The sequence below is a fragment of the Danio rerio genome, chromosome 25 (assembly GCF_052040795.2).
Source record: "Danio rerio strain M-AB ecotype USA chromosome 25, GRCz13ab, whole genome shotgun sequence".
NCBI lineage: Eukaryota > Metazoa > Chordata > Actinopteri > Cypriniformes > Danionidae > Danio > Danio rerio.
In genome coordinates this window covers 19,396,627-19,412,191 of record NC_141045.1, presented here as the reverse complement: position 1 = coordinate 19,412,191, position 15,565 = coordinate 19,396,627, and the positions used below count along the sequence as shown (strand labels likewise).

The 15,565-nt window shown below is 39.6% G+C and overlaps 1 protein-coding gene and 1 long non-coding RNA gene across 9 annotated transcripts in view; one reads left to right on the top strand and one right to left on the bottom strand.

The window, feature by feature from the left end:
• si:dkey-106n21.1 overlaps positions 1 to 12,151 on the top strand; it is a 147,188-nt gene extending 135,037 nt beyond the window's left edge. For 3 of the 4 annotated variants that reach the window (XR_015526423.1, XR_015526424.1, XR_015526426.1), the window contains one exon: positions 11,279 to 12,145. The gene's annotated coding sequence lies outside the window, so the exon portion shown is untranslated. Of the gene's footprint in view, positions 1 to 11,278 lie in introns of all 4 variants that reach the window. The other variant, XR_015526425.1, reaches the window with a different exon arrangement.
• Positions 1 to 15,565, bottom strand: part of LOC147837669 (uncharacterized) — a 138,528-nt gene that overhangs the window by 74,508 nt on the left and 48,455 nt on the right. The window lies entirely within an intron of this gene.

Genomic DNA, 15,565 nt, shown 5'->3' with positions numbered 1-15,565 from the left:
TTTACATAAAATCAATAGATTTATTCTCTAAAATTTCTTCAATCATTTACTTTTATTATTAACTAATAAACACATTTGGTTGCTTTTTGTTTTTAAATATTGAAGTTTTCGAGTAAATTTTTAAAAACTATTATTAAATAATGTGCGCAAATGATTCTTCTTTTGAAAAATACAAAAAGTCCCCAAAAGTACAGTGACCCCCACCCTCGCCCCCTTTACAAAGGGTATATGCCAAAGCATGCTAATAGGACTTTTAATTTGCCTGTAACTTGGGTCAAGCGTTTCCTATGAACTGAATGCCAATGTAAAATCGGCTTGTTTAAGGTCTGTTTTCTTTAAAAAATCAGCGATCCCCACTGGCTGAGGGATATCCGATATAAAGTGGGTCTCAGATTGTACAAGAAGCCCTGCATCTTACATTTTCCCCTGATATGTCTTTATAATATGAGCATTTATTTTACCCCAGTATATTTAATAGAGCCAGGGCCGGAGCAAGCTAAACTGCCGCTCTAGGCAAAGGACGGTCACGCTGCCGTCAAACCTAAAGTGAAACCGTGGGGGGTCTATTCTGCCACCCTAGACGCGGATATAATTGTGGGCGCGGGTGGCGAGGATAGTTTCGGAGACACCGCTCTCTCTATTCTGCCGCCCAAGACGCGGATGAGGGCGCGGGTGGAGAGGGTAGTTTCGGGGACGCCGCCCTCTCTATTCTGCTGCCCTAGGCGGCCGCCTAGGTCGACTCTATGGAAGCGCCGGCCCTAAATAAAGCTTCTGCGCTGACCTGACGATTCTGACTGAGTACACGGCGTTTTGTCTCGTTTTATGCTTGAGCAATTGAATGAATGCCACAGTCTATTTAACTGATTGTATTTTAATTACATGACAACATCGATGCTGTGAAACGAACTGTATAAGATGGAAAAAAACCTCACAATAACAGGTCACAGAAGTTTATCAATCAGTATGGAAACAACAGCTCGGCATATACCCTATTACACCATTAGAATCTTGTCATATTTTAAAAGGAGACAGCAAAAAATAACAAGCTGTTTTACCAGGTCCTGGACTGGCAACCAGTATCTGACAGCTTTATTTGATGAGGGAAAAGCGTGTGTGTTCTGAATCTCTCAATTAAATGTCATTTTTATAAGTGAATCATTCAATTTGTGGCTTTGGGTGCTGGCAGGATAGTCTAGAATAATTAAATCTGAAAATCAATCCCTCACTTTTTATGTGAAGTAATGTTTATACATGACTCTGAGTTGCATGATTTGAATTAAAAGGAGATTTTTACATTCTCTAAAAACACGAGAACGGTGTTTGTGGTACAAAGCTCACTACAGTGTTTTGACTGGTTGCTAGGCTGTTCGATGTGTTTTCAAATGCTGTTTTTACATTTAAGATCACCTTTGCAGTCATCTACTGTTTGCTTAACCTAAAAGTACAGTTGTTTTCCATCCAAAGAATGATAAAGCATTGGCAGCCAATCAGAATTCATCCTGTGATTGTAAATTGTGGACACTAATTCAGTACTTTTACAGTTGTAAATGATCCTGTAAGTTGGAAATGAATGAGAAATGAGGTATTATATATTACACCAGTCATTTTAATGTCAATCTGTCAAGACTGCAAAGAGACCACACTTTTCACTCTCGTTAGCAGTTTATTGGCTATCAGCTTGAAAGAATTTGCACCTGTAACCTTTTGATGTTACCGATGTTGTTAATCTCTAATGATGCTTTCTTTACGGCAGACGTTGTTTGTACTATAAGTGCATGTAATTAGCTTTCATGCCAATTGCCACAAAAAGCCTGTGGGTAAAAACAATATTTTCCAAGCTTGTAACAATGTGCAGAATAGTAACTGCTAGCATGTTTAATGTTTTGCCAATAAACCTTTCTCGCACTTGATTGTGATTATACCACCCCAAATGTGATCTCTGCCAGCCGTTTTCTCCAGAGACAGAGTCATTACAGTAGTTTATGATCGGTGGTTTATGCTGGTGCCACTCTATCTGCTTGGGGAGACACATTGCAAATCAACTTGAGCACTTCTGATCGCTTGTTTGGATTGCGTGAAGCAAGCCTTATCAGCAGGGCTACTGTCAGTTCATTCTAAGATGAAAACAATAAAATAATATGTTCGACAAATGAAGGAGTTAGTTCACGACAATTGAAAATGAACCCATCATTTACTCCAAGCCCTTAAGAAATGCATTCATCTTCAAAAGACAATAAAGATATTGGTAATCCAGTCTGCAAGATTCATTTCCTCCACTGAATGTCTGTTGGCCCCAAACTTTGACAATTCAAAAAGTTTGTTGAAGAGATCAAACAATAAATCCAAGTCTTTTGAAAAGACGAGATTGCTTTGTTCAATGAAATCAAGCAATGACTACAGCAAGCATATTTTCTCAATAACCAATAAGATTCATTTTTGCTAGTCACATGGCGCATTTGAGCTTCCATAAAGTCCAATAAGATTGACTATTGTGTGTGGTGGCCTGTTCAAAATGTAACATTTTTTTTAATGTTAGTATCAGTCTTAAGGATATCTATAAGCGAGTGCAGGGGTTTCCAAACTTTTCAGCACCCCAAAATAACAATGCCAGTGACTTATGACCTCCAATATCCTCTGAGGTGGTTATAAATATACAAACCTTGCAAACGCAAAATGGCTTCCACACTCTAATAGGGCCAAGTCTATTATTTGTTTAATTTTGAGAATGCCACTCGGAGGTCATCCCCCATCTTCACTTGTAGCCTGTATTTATTTTTAGTGTATGTGAGTGCTGTAAAGCTGTCAGAAAGTTTACCCTGGTGCCATGAAATCAATCTGCTGCATCTGACCCCATTGCTGTGTCTTTAATCTAACATAATGAGACCCCAGGGCCCGGTTTTTCAAAAGGTTTAATCCAGATCAAATTGATCCAGATTTAGTAATTCTGTTTTTGCGATCCGTGATCACGTAATCCAGCTTACTTTTTGAGCCAGTTTTTCAAAGCAACATCGAATTGGATCAATCTGATCCGGATAGGAACTTTTCAGGATCACTAAATCTGGAGTATCAGTGCTCAAACAGGATAGGACATCACAATGTAGAACTATAGATATGTGAAGAGCGACAAGTAGAATAGCCAGCGTGGGGTCAATATAACTTTTTTTGTTTTTTAATGAAAACTAAGAAAATTTAATAAATATTAAATTAATAATAATAATAAATAATAAAAACAAGAAAAAGCCCACCCCATCCTCTTCCTGCAGTCCGCTCATCTGAGACCTACAACACTGTACATTGAGGATATTTATAATAAGTTTCAAATATAGATGTAAATAAAAAAAAGACTTAATGTCAAAAACTCCACAATAAGTTCAGACTTCCTCATCTGATGTGGAGAGACCAGCTTGTCTGAGCGTATCCTTTAGGAGGCGGATCTCAAGTGCTTGGCCTTGGTTTGCTGCAGTTTGGTCAGATTCAGTTATTTCTCTGCCAGACGAAGCTGTGCTTCTGCCCTTTCAGTCTCTTTTTGCAATTGTTGAAAGAGATTTCAAAAATCAGTCATTGCCATTCTTTGCATTTTTTGTTTATTCTGTAATCATTGCATGCATCAATAAAAAATATTCTAAAAAGAAAAATATTTTTCATTGTGATGAATATATATATCAATTAGTGACAAAATAAAATTGATTGTTTTTGGTCTGTTTTGACAGCTGTTTGGGGAATTATTTTATGAGGCCAAACTCTTTCTACTTCGCTGTAGGCCTATACTGAAAGGCTAAATATGTTAAAGCCAATAATCACTATAGCCTGACAGATGAACAAATAAAATTAAAACCTTATGAATAAATAGTATATCTTGTAAGATACTGCATGATATAAAAATAGTATTATTTAATACATTTTTAAAGTTTTCTTTACATTTTAGTCATGAAATCCACGCTAAATCCACCCTTCTGATGGGATCAGTTTAATCCAGGTTTTTTGGATCAAAGTGATCCAGATCCTACAAAAAAGGTCTTAAAAACCCAAACTAAAGGTTTGATCTGGATCAAAACCAAGATTGGATTACATGATCTAATCCGATTATGTAATCCGTTTTTTCTTTTGAAAAACCCATTTTCAAGATTTGATCCAATTCCTTATCCAAAATCCAAGTGGATTACTTTTGAAAAACCGGGCCCAGTGGTCACAATGGAAAAGAAATGTAGCATATGGACAGAATATGCTCATTCTAATAGTTTTCATAAAATTAATTTGATTTTTGAAAATCATTAATCTCCTCATAATCCCGCAACCCCCGAAGTTCCTGACCCCCACTTTTGGAACCACTGAGCTAGTGTGCTCCAAAACTAAGGAATTTGCATTTAGAAGATATACAGTACTGTAAACATCCAAACCGTACAGTTTGTCACTTCCACCTAAATGGATCAATGATCACCTCATACTTCACTTCCTCATCAGACCTTGACCAATCAAATGCTCTGTTGCAAGATGGAAACTATGTGGACTTGCGAAGCTGTGCATCGATGGATTTGCTCTTCAGTGTTTGGACTTTCACTCACTTAAAACTAAACCACACTAAACTGAACTAAACTTCAACTATGAAAACTGGACAGACACAGTTTCAATTTACTAGATCTTCTATGTTGAGCTGCTTTGACACAATATATATTGTAAAAGCGCTAGAGAAATAAACATGAATTGGATTGAAGAGTGGCCAATCCTGTTCCTGGAGGTCTACCTTCCTGACATCAGCTCCAACCCTGATCAAACACAACTAAACCAACTAAGTGGGATCTGAAAGAGCACTTGGCAATTAAAGACAGGTGTGTTTGATTAAGGTTGCAGCTGAACTCTGCAGGAAGGTAGATATCAAGGTACTGGATTGGGCACCCCTCCTGCATAGTATCCAACATGCCCTGCCCTATATAGTATGAGGTTTGTTCTTTTGCATGAAGCAGGTATGATTTTATGATTGAGTGTGTAAATAAATAAGTGAATTAAATTTCTTTATTATATAGAGTGACCAGATCTCTCCAGAAGAGTTGAATAAAGCCACTTGATCCATATTAATTTGTTTATTGGTCTTTTGATAAACATTTTAGGCACTGTAGTACATTATGGTGAAATACTTTTAGAAATCTCTCAGATTGGTTTATAAAATATCTTCAGTGGTGTTCAGAGGATGATGGATAATCTTATGGCTCTGGAACGACATTTGAAGTGTGAGTTCTGTAAACGATAAGAGATTTTTAATTTTGGGGTAAACTGATCCTTTAAGGTAACATGATGGAAACACAACCCAAGAATACCAGTTGTTTGGATTCAGATGTTCTCTGTTTGAGTGAAATTGGCTCATTTTCCCATTCATCAAGACCTCCCTTTTATTCGAGGAAAGACGAGGGGAAATATTCTACGAGGTGACAACACAGTCATTGTTATTTTTTTCTCATATTTCCTGAAATGAATGAGAAATGTTGTTCTGACAGTATCTTTTTACGCCTCATATCTCAGAATTTCTGTTCTTAACTCGATATTTAAAGCTGAAACAGTGTTCCAATTGACATGGCAGTAGCCTTGGGAGCAGGCGATTGGTAATGGATATTAATTTAGCAGGGTTTTGGCAAACAACATCTCATGCAATGTCTCACAGATTGATGGGCCGCAGATTACACTCTCTTCAAATTACTTTCGTGTGTTGTATCTGTCAGGTTCAGTTGTTCTGTTAGCAGTGCTGTGCATACCAGCTCTTGTCTTTCAGCACTCTCCTCCTCTAAGGGAACACCCTACTTCAACCCTCCCAACATGTGGTATTGCTTATAGCAGTAAATTCTGATGTATTACTGCGATCATGCAGTAGCTTGAAAGGCTTTGGTCTCATAAAATTTATCTAATAAAAAAAAAACTTAAATATTTGTGATAAAAAATATTACATTTTATTTTTCATATATAAATATATATATATATATATATATATATATATATATATATATATATATAGATAGATAGATAGATAGATAGATAGATAGATAGATAGATAGATAGATAGATAGATAGATAGATAGATAGATAGATAGATAGATAGATAGAGTTTATGGGAAAATCTAAAGTTCTGCACCATTGCAAATAGCCCAAGCTGTTCTTAAGTATCCAAATTACCTTGCTACAGTGCAAAGTATAAATAAACAATACAAGATATTCAGCACTGTGAAAAATCTCAGCAGACGTGATCGAAAGCCAAAAGTGACACCTGTGCTGGCCAGGAGGATAGTGGGAGTTGTAAAAAAGAATCAAAGGATCACCACCAAGACCATCCTGATGAATCTGGGACTTGCTGGTGACAACATCTCAAGGCAGACAGTCCAACAGACATTACACACCACTGAATTCCACTGACGCAGACCACTAAAAATACCATATCTCCAGAGAAGGCACACAAAAGCCTGCTTGGCCTTTGCAAATGCTTATCTGGACAAAGAAAACGACTTCTGGTCATCCATTTATGGTCAAATGAAACAAAAATGTGTTTGGCCACAATGATGTAGCCTTTATTTGCTGTAAAAAGGAGAAGCCGTCAACCATAAAAACACCATCTTCTATCAAACATGGTGGTCGGAGCCTGATGTTTTTGGGGGTGTTTTTCAGTCGGAGGACCAGTGAACCTAATCACAGTAAATAACGGCAGGAAAAAGGAGCAATACATCACACTTCTCAACAACAACATCAGGAAGTCTGCCTTGAGCACAAGTGGACATTTCAGCATGACAACGACCCAAAACACACAGCTGAAGTGGAAAAGAAATGGTTGGCAGACAAAACATTGTTTTGCAGTGGCCCAGCCAGAGTCCTTACCTAAATCCAATTGACATATTAAGATCTCTATGGAAAGCACCAAAGCAGCTAAGCAAAGTTACAAATTTGGGGTGATGATTTAGCATGATTGCACAGGCACCACCAAACACGTAAGCATGGTGCAAACAAACTGACACAGAGACAATAAGTATCCATGAGGAAAACCAGCTCAACTTAGACATTGTAGAAACTTGTGGATGTTCTAGGTGTTTCCCTGCCACAGATCTACAAATGTCTGATAGAGGAGTGTTGCACATTAACACCCAAGAAGAGACTACTCTAGTAGCGGGTACTTATCCCTGGGGCATGACCTTGATAATCCAATGCCAATGCTCTGTGTGCAATCCATGTTGCTTCAAAGTGAAAGAACTGTGTCTGCTTCCGAAGGCAGGACTTGCAGATTCACTACCTTGTCTTGAAAAGAAATGGTAGGAACCTTGGCACATGGCCAGGCTGGGGTCTCAGGATAATATGAGAGTTCCTGAATTCCAGGCACAATTCGCTGACAGAAAAAGCCTCCAGGACTGCAAACCTCCAAACTGAAATCGACGCAACCAGGAGTGCTGTCTTTAGTGACAAAAATGTATATTCTCTGAAGACAGTATTGAGGTCTGAGATACAAAGAGGGCATTAATGGTGGGCAGAGGAAAGATCAGGTAATGCTTCCTGAGTGTCCTGTTATCCATTGCATCATGATGTGTAAAGGCAGTAAATAATCTGCAATGTGTAGGGTGACAGCCGACGCTTAAAGAACCCGCCTTAAAGAGGGAGCTCTAACCTGTGAAAGAAATTGTCAACTACTTCTGACAGTAGTTTAATTAAATCTGTGTTTCCTCTATGGACCCCATATTGAGGTTCCACAGAACCTCTGAATGCAGGTGCCAGACGGTGCTTTGTCCCTGAGAAGAAAGTCTCCAGGGAAAATATTAGAGACTGTAGTAGAGTGGGTTTTGGAAACCTCGTCTGGTTGGACCAGTAGTACAACCAGCAAGACCTGCTCCTCTTCCTCCCTAACCTTGTACAGTGTTTTTGTGAGTATCTCAATTAAGAAATTCCAGGGGTAAAAGAGTAAACAACTGGCAGTGAGTGGATTCAAAATAAACAACAAAACAACCTGAGCTACTTTGAGCGGCTGCCATATCATCCAAGGATGCACCTCTACATTGTCATTCTGAAAGGCATTTTTTTAAAATGATAGCGATTCACAGAACCAGGATCAGTTGTAACTTCTATTTGGGCATGAAGAAGTGTGGGTTTTACAGCCTGTACTTCATTGTACCAAACATAGTAGAGGGTCTGCTAAAGGAACTAACTTGATTGCATCTTTTGCTAGGAGTACAACAATCTTCTAGTGTAAGACAGATGCACAGTGCTATACACAGTAATAAAACAATATGCATGCGCCTAAACTTGAGAGTCTGTCTGGCAAACTGAACTGCATAGCCTGAGACAGAGCCTGTCCAAGAAGTATCAAGAGAGAATTGGCATATTACAGAGAAGATGGAGGTCTACAGAGATTTACCTGGCAGATTATGTCCTACAGTAGTTCTTAGCTGTTACTGGTGTTAACCACTTTTGCGGGAAATTGTTCACACTTATAGAAACATGAGCCACAATCTCAGTGCAGCCATATCAATGCCCCCTCAAGGAGTACTGCATCCACAAGCAGGACACTTAAATATGTAAAACTGAAATCATAACTGCTCTCCAGAAGTAGGAAACCAACAAACCCAGAAACGCATGGCCGGCACAAGGTCTTGAAAAAGATGTGTTTTTACCAGGCATGTTGCACATTTTTTAACTGTTCTATTGTATGTGTGTTGAAATGTCACCCAATGAAGCGTTAAGAGACAGTAGAAACTTGTGAATGTGCTAAGTGTTTCCCAGCTGCAGCTCTACAAATGTCTGTTAGAGGGGTGTAGCATGTTATCACCCAAGAAGAGACTACTCTTGTAGTGGGTATTTACTTCTGGGGGCATGGCCTTGAAAAACCAATGCTAATGTTCTGCGTGCAATCCACATAGCAGCAAAATGAAAGATCTGTGTCTGCTTCCACAAGTAGCACTTAAAGATTCACTACCTTGTCTTAGATGGGAGTGGTAGGATCCTTGGCATCTAGCCAAGCTGGGGCTTTAGGATAAAATGAGAATTACGGTGCATGCCCTGAATTCCAGGCACATTTTGCTGGCAGAAAATGCCTCCAGGACTCCAAACCTCCTTACTGAAGTCGACGATACCAGAAGTGCTTAGACAGAAATTTATATTCTCTGAAGACCAGTATTATGGTCTGAGATACAAAGAGGGCATTAATGGTGGGCAGGGGGGGGGATCAGGTCATGCTTCCTGAGTGTCCTGTTATTCATTGCATTATGATGTGTGGAGAAGGCAGTGACAAATCTGCAGTGTGTAGGGTGACAGCAGACACTCAAATAGTCTTAAAGGAAGGACTGAGAAGATAACTACTCAATAAACAGAAATACTTCACATAGTAGGCTCGCCTCATAGAGGGAGCTCTAACCTGTGAGAGAAATTGTCAACTACTTCTGACAGTAGTTGAATAAAATCCGTGTCTCCTCTATGGACCCCATACATGTAAAGCTGTTTTTGCTGACTGTGTCCCAGGAACTCCTACTGAATTATGAACTTGCCAATTGTAATGTTTATTAATGTGCATTGACCCTGTAAACAAATAAACTAAACTAAAATCAGAAGTTTACATAATAAAGAGGTACAGGGTCTAGATTTACTAACAGTCGTTTGGCTTAAAAAAAAGTAATTGCAATAGTGCAGGAAGAAACACCACAGAGAACAGAAAGTATGTGGAATAAAGGAGATTTTTTTTTACACATGTATTGATTTAGAATGCCAGAGGAACACATTGTCAGAATATGGTTTGCCAAATATGCCATTTTTAATTTGCTTCAGGAATTAAGACGCCTTTGGAACAAAAAACTGAGTCATACCTGTGCAATGCTTCTTCCCTCATATGCAATGTGATCTGTTCTCTTTGCACCTGAACTGTCAAAATATACGTCTTATGGACTATTTCACATAAATTTATATATGACTACTGTAAATAAAAGTAAAAATGCACACAATCTAAGTGCATGGTTGCTGTCCAGTTCTGAAGTTTTTCACTTTTGCATGCAAAATGTTTTTGTCATTGTATTGTGGTAACATTAATAAGCTTGTCTATTTTTTTACTATGTCAATTCTTTGGCTAATAAACAAATAAATAGGCTTAAATAAATATTTCATACATTTTTATGAAGTAAGCTAGCTAGCTTTGACATGAATATAGATTATTTTTGAGCACCTAAATTTTCTTAGCAACCACATGTTATTTTAGCTATCCTTTTTATAGGGCAGTTGTGGCCAGTCAAATAAGAAGTTTAGGGGGCCTGTGAGTTTGTATATGGACGTTTGATACTGCGGCTTTGCCTTCAGGTATCACTGATAATTCCTTCCAAAATTTTTGACATAACATGTCAGTGCCCAACATTGAAAGTTTACTCTATTCATTACAATGGAAGAAAGCAGTGTCATAAAAATCAAATGGCTGAAACAAATAGAAAGTACATTTATTTTGACTTAGCCGCTTCTCAGAAGAAGCGTCAATCTATAGTGATTAATGTTTGGGTTCTTTCACAGAAGCTGGGTTTCCTTCACTATTCTATCCATTTTGATCATTGCAATTTTTTTACTATACAAACATTTTTCTGCATAAAAAATAATCCAAACAAATAATTTTTAAATATTAAATTTTATTTTTTGTAGTTAAGTTTTGCAGTTACTTAAAATAAAGGAAATATCAACTACGATATCATAACAATATAAAGTATAATAAAAATCAACACAATTTTTAAATAAACATTAACTGCAATTAAAAACAACAAACAATTTTAATGTATCTAATGATACGTAATGAATTTTAAACAAGTAAAAGTTAAATATATATATATATAATCAGAATGATAAATATAACAAAATTGTAAAAAAAAAAATACATACAACATAATAAAAATAAAGAATAAAAATAAATAAAAAACATCAACAAAAATGACAATGACATATTCTAACAAGTTGAATATAATTTTAATAATGATCTGGTATGTCATATGGACTTTTTCTGCCTCTACTACAACAAACATCCTGCTAATGACTGAAAACATTCCTTACATGTGTTCTCAGTGAGGAGCTTAGAGAGGGCTAGCGGGACACATAAATTATCGCCATCAGGGCCTGGAGGGTTAAAAGATACCTCTCAAGAGTCTGAAAGCTCCTGTGTTTTCTGGGGAAGAGGGACAAATGATAAAGTGACGAGTTTAACTGTCCAGGGAAATGAAGCTGCAAGGTTTTAGCGGCTTGATTGAATTAGTGTCTGTCATATACTGAAAAAATGTATCCTCTGTCCGATTTTCTCAAGGTTTCATCAATATCAAGAACAACAGGCAACAGAAAAATACAAGACGATTAAGTTACCTCTCCTACATACAGAGATGCACGAGGGGAGCTGAAGTGAAACCCGTGACAGCCTGGTGAGAGCTGGAGAAAGAGCAAAAAGCTGTAATAATATGAAATCACTAAAAGAGAGGTATGACGGTGCATTAGTTCATAGAGAGGACATAACCATAAAACAACACTCTCAAAGGAAAACGAGAGCCATTGGTCAAAGGTTGACATTGAACACATTCCTCTAAAAAACACCCAGAGGTGTTTAAATAGAGGGTATATATATGACGTTACCTCCAGCTGACTGTGGATATGCCCACTTAGTGGCAAAAAGACTGAGCAACATTTGTGTACAGAAAATCCACTAAAGCATATCTAAAATGGAGAATTTTTAGGACAGTAGTCGTCTGTACAAATGAATTTAACAAGAATCAGCCAACATTTTGTAATTGCGTTTAATACTTCTCAATTATATTTACCATTTAGGCAGGAAAGAAAATCATTAGCTAAAATAGGCAAGACAAAGCAAAGATACAGTAGTGTGAAAAAGTGTTTTTTCTCCTTAATGATTTCTTTTTTTTTCCTTTTACATGTTTGTCACATTTTAATGTTTCAAACCATCAAACAAACTGAACCATTTGTCAAAGATAATACAAGTAAACACATCATGCAGTTTTGAAATGAAGGGTTTTCTTATTAAGGCAAAATACAAAACTGCATAGCCCTGTGTGAAAAAGTTTTCGCCTGCTAAACCAAGGCTGTTTCTCAATATGCATTCTTACCCAATCTTGCATCCTTGTGTCCTCATGTAATGCCATCATCAACGATAAAGTTCATTTCCAAAACTAAAGAAAGAAAAATTATTGAAAGAACGTCCTTGTTACATCTGTAACCCACATTGCCCAAGGCACGGAATGGAGACATGTTGCCTAGAGACACTTTTAGATCGCTAGATGACCAAATCAATCTGAAGAGTAGAGCTGCGGTCACACTGGACTTTTCCTCCCATAGACTTCCATTTATACGCACGTCCATTTATACGCATGCTGTAACCCTCCAATGCACATGAATGCGTCAGACCGGAAACACGGGGTCATGCGTTAACTTTTGCAGTTTGCTGCTGGGCAAAGTTCAAGCTTGGTGAACTCTGACCTACGGAATCGCATCACTTCACTGAGTGAGACCAACCAAGGATCAAAACATGACCTCTGTGGACGGAAATTTAAAACACGGAGCAATCGCTCGCTTTTTTAATGCCTAAAAACTTGTTTATTTCCGCCCCTTTTCGCAGCACTGTATGACAGACTTTCGCACACACAAACTCTAGTGTGACCGCAGCTTAAGAAAACAGGCTTAAGAATGCCTATGAGTTGACTGAACCCAAGTCTCACAGGTGCTGCTAATTAATCAGTGAGTATATAGCCAGCACAAGAGAGCATGTCAGGCTCACTGGAAAAGCCGAACACTCAACTATCAGCTAGAGACTCAGCTGCTGTAACCCTCCAACGTCTCTATGCCCTTTAATTACCAGAATATGGGAATAATTGGGGGGTGGGGCGCAAGCTGTTTTACAGAGCTAACTATATTTTAGGGATTTTTAAAATACGTCAGTATATTGGGAAAGCGTAAGCAAGTCCTGAAAGGGAAGGACAATGTGAAGGCCACCTGTTACCCAAAGGGGAGACCTGGTGACAATATAAGCATATGGGCTAGCTCTATCCAAGGGGGGTGCTATATATGATAAGCTGATTAGTGAGTATGGAAGCCACGGGTCTGCCTTAGAAGTAGGGAATTGTGCCGTGGCTGATCAACGCAGAGTGGATTGTCAACGAGACCACACATAGCAGGTACTGATCCCCATCACTTGGGTAGACAAAGCCAGCTAACCAGACATTGTACTGAGCTAAGCACCCAGATCCTCCACCAAGTTGGGTTTTGGGGGCATCACAGGAGCTCTCTTGGGTTTGCCTGATAGGGAACTCTCTAAGCAGAGCAGAATAAGCGCACATATCCCTGGTCTGGTTGGGCCACAGAGGTGCAACTAACAATACCTGCTCCTCGTCCTCCCTGACCTTGCAGTGTTTCTGCGAGTAGGCTCACTAAGATAAATGCATATTCGCACATGCCTGGGATGCAGTTGTGAGTCAGGGCATTCATGCCAAGAGTGACCTCGGTCAGAGAATAAAAAAACTGGCAATGGATGTTTTCACAGGAAGCAAACAGGCCGACATAAGCTATCCTGAAATGCACCGGGGTGGAGACTCCATTCATCACCCTGTAAGCTGCTGTAAGAGTGCATTGGCTGCACGGTTAAGCTCACCCAGGATATGAATGGCACGCTGCATTTTCAGCCTCATGTAACTCTAGAGGAGCAGATGGCGATCGAGCTGAGGTATGCGGCAGGAGCGCATACCACTCATATATATGCGTCCATGCTGTCCATCCTTACCAGGCCCCCCTGCCCATGTCGGAAGCATTGGTTAAGGCGACAACATACCCTGACACTTGTTTTAAGGGTACTCTGGCCCATAGAAAGGCAAGGTGTATCCATGGACTTAAAGTGAGGCATTAAAGCAAGGTGATTGCAATTCGGCCCACATGCCATGCCTGGGGACTCAACTGTGCAGCCATCACAAAAGTGGTTTAATATGAAGCAATGTAAGTGGCATGAGCATGGCTATGGATGTCATATGCCCATGGAGCCTCTAAAAAAGTTTCAATGTGACCATTGTATTTCTGTCAAATAGTTTCAGCCAGAATAGCACAAGCATGGCATGCTTCTTGGTAAGACGCATCGTGTCAGAGAGATAAATAATAATAATAATAAATAAATGCTGCTTAGCTGGTGGAACAGACTGTGGAGGTGAAGCAGGTCTTAAAGCCACAGTTGGACCTCTTGGCAAGGAGCGGATAAAGTGGATGGGCCTTGGGAAGGAGCAGTTTTCGGAGCCTGCTGGTAGATAACCTGTCCCATTACACTTGACTGGCCCCTGACAGTTTTGCTGAACAGACTAGCCTGGTGTTTGGGCACTTTAAAATATAGAGCCTTGTCAACATCATGCATATTTGCCAGGTATAGCCAGAGGTGGCTTTGCTGGACTACTAATGCGGCCATTGTCCTCGACAGGGCAAAAGCTGCCGACTTGGTGGTCCTGAGAGCATAGTCAGCCACTGTTCAGAGCTTATCCATTGTGCCTAAGGAGGTACCACCGTTTTGGAGCTCAGCCATTACCTACACTTAGTAGTGCTGGTAGATGGCCATAGCAGCGGTAAGCAAGGTGGCATGGCAAGCAACATTGTAGGCTCTGGCCATGAGAGACTCAGATAACCTACACATTTTAGACAGGAATTTTGGCCGACCCCTCAAGGTGATGACGCATTGTGGGCAAAGATTGACCATACTAGTGTTCTCTACCGGAATTGCAAAAGGACTGGGGGGAGAAAGGCTCCCTCTATGTCTGTGTAAGCTCACTGTGCATTGAGCATAAGTGCGGAGGATAAACCATCAGTGTGTCTGCCTCCCAAATTGTGCTAGGAAGGTTGTTCCAGAGTCTAGAAACAGGTAAGCATCGGTGTTATGGAGTTATTGCTTGCCTCTAGGGTCTCTAAGCCTCTCTTTTATAGGTTGGCTTGATTAGTTTCAGCCATGACTGATTGGCCCATAGTAATGATCCTTAGGTGTTTTCTCTGGGTATTTCATATGGAGATCACCATTACCCTGGAAACACAATTCACTTAACAAGCCCCTATTCCCCCAACGACTTGGTCCTGGTGGAAGAAGCATAGAACAACGGATGGGTGAGGAATGACCCCTCACAGACCTGAATATGCAGCCCATATCCAAGAGAGGCCATCCACATTGTTATTTGTGGTACTGTTGAGGTGAAAGCTAAGGTTCTGGAGTGCAAAGAACCACCTTGTGACTCGAGGATTGGTATCCTTAATCTGGAACATCTATTGTACTGAGGCAAGATCAGTGTATGTTGTGAATTTCCTTTCCAGAAGAAAATACCTCAGTTCCAGGACTGCCCAATGCTCCACCACAGCTTCTCTCACCCTGAGTCAGCTTTTGGCTGATGTAAATGTCCTGGTATTCTTGTATCCCTGTATCTCATAGAGCACAGCACTCAATCCAGTGTGGGAAGCATTCATCTGCCTCCCATGCCTCCGAGTGGATGCATCTCTTACAGGTGGCTAGAACCTCATGGAGGCTGAACAGAAGGGCCCGGTATTGCCAGTGCCCATTGGGAGTAGAAAAAGC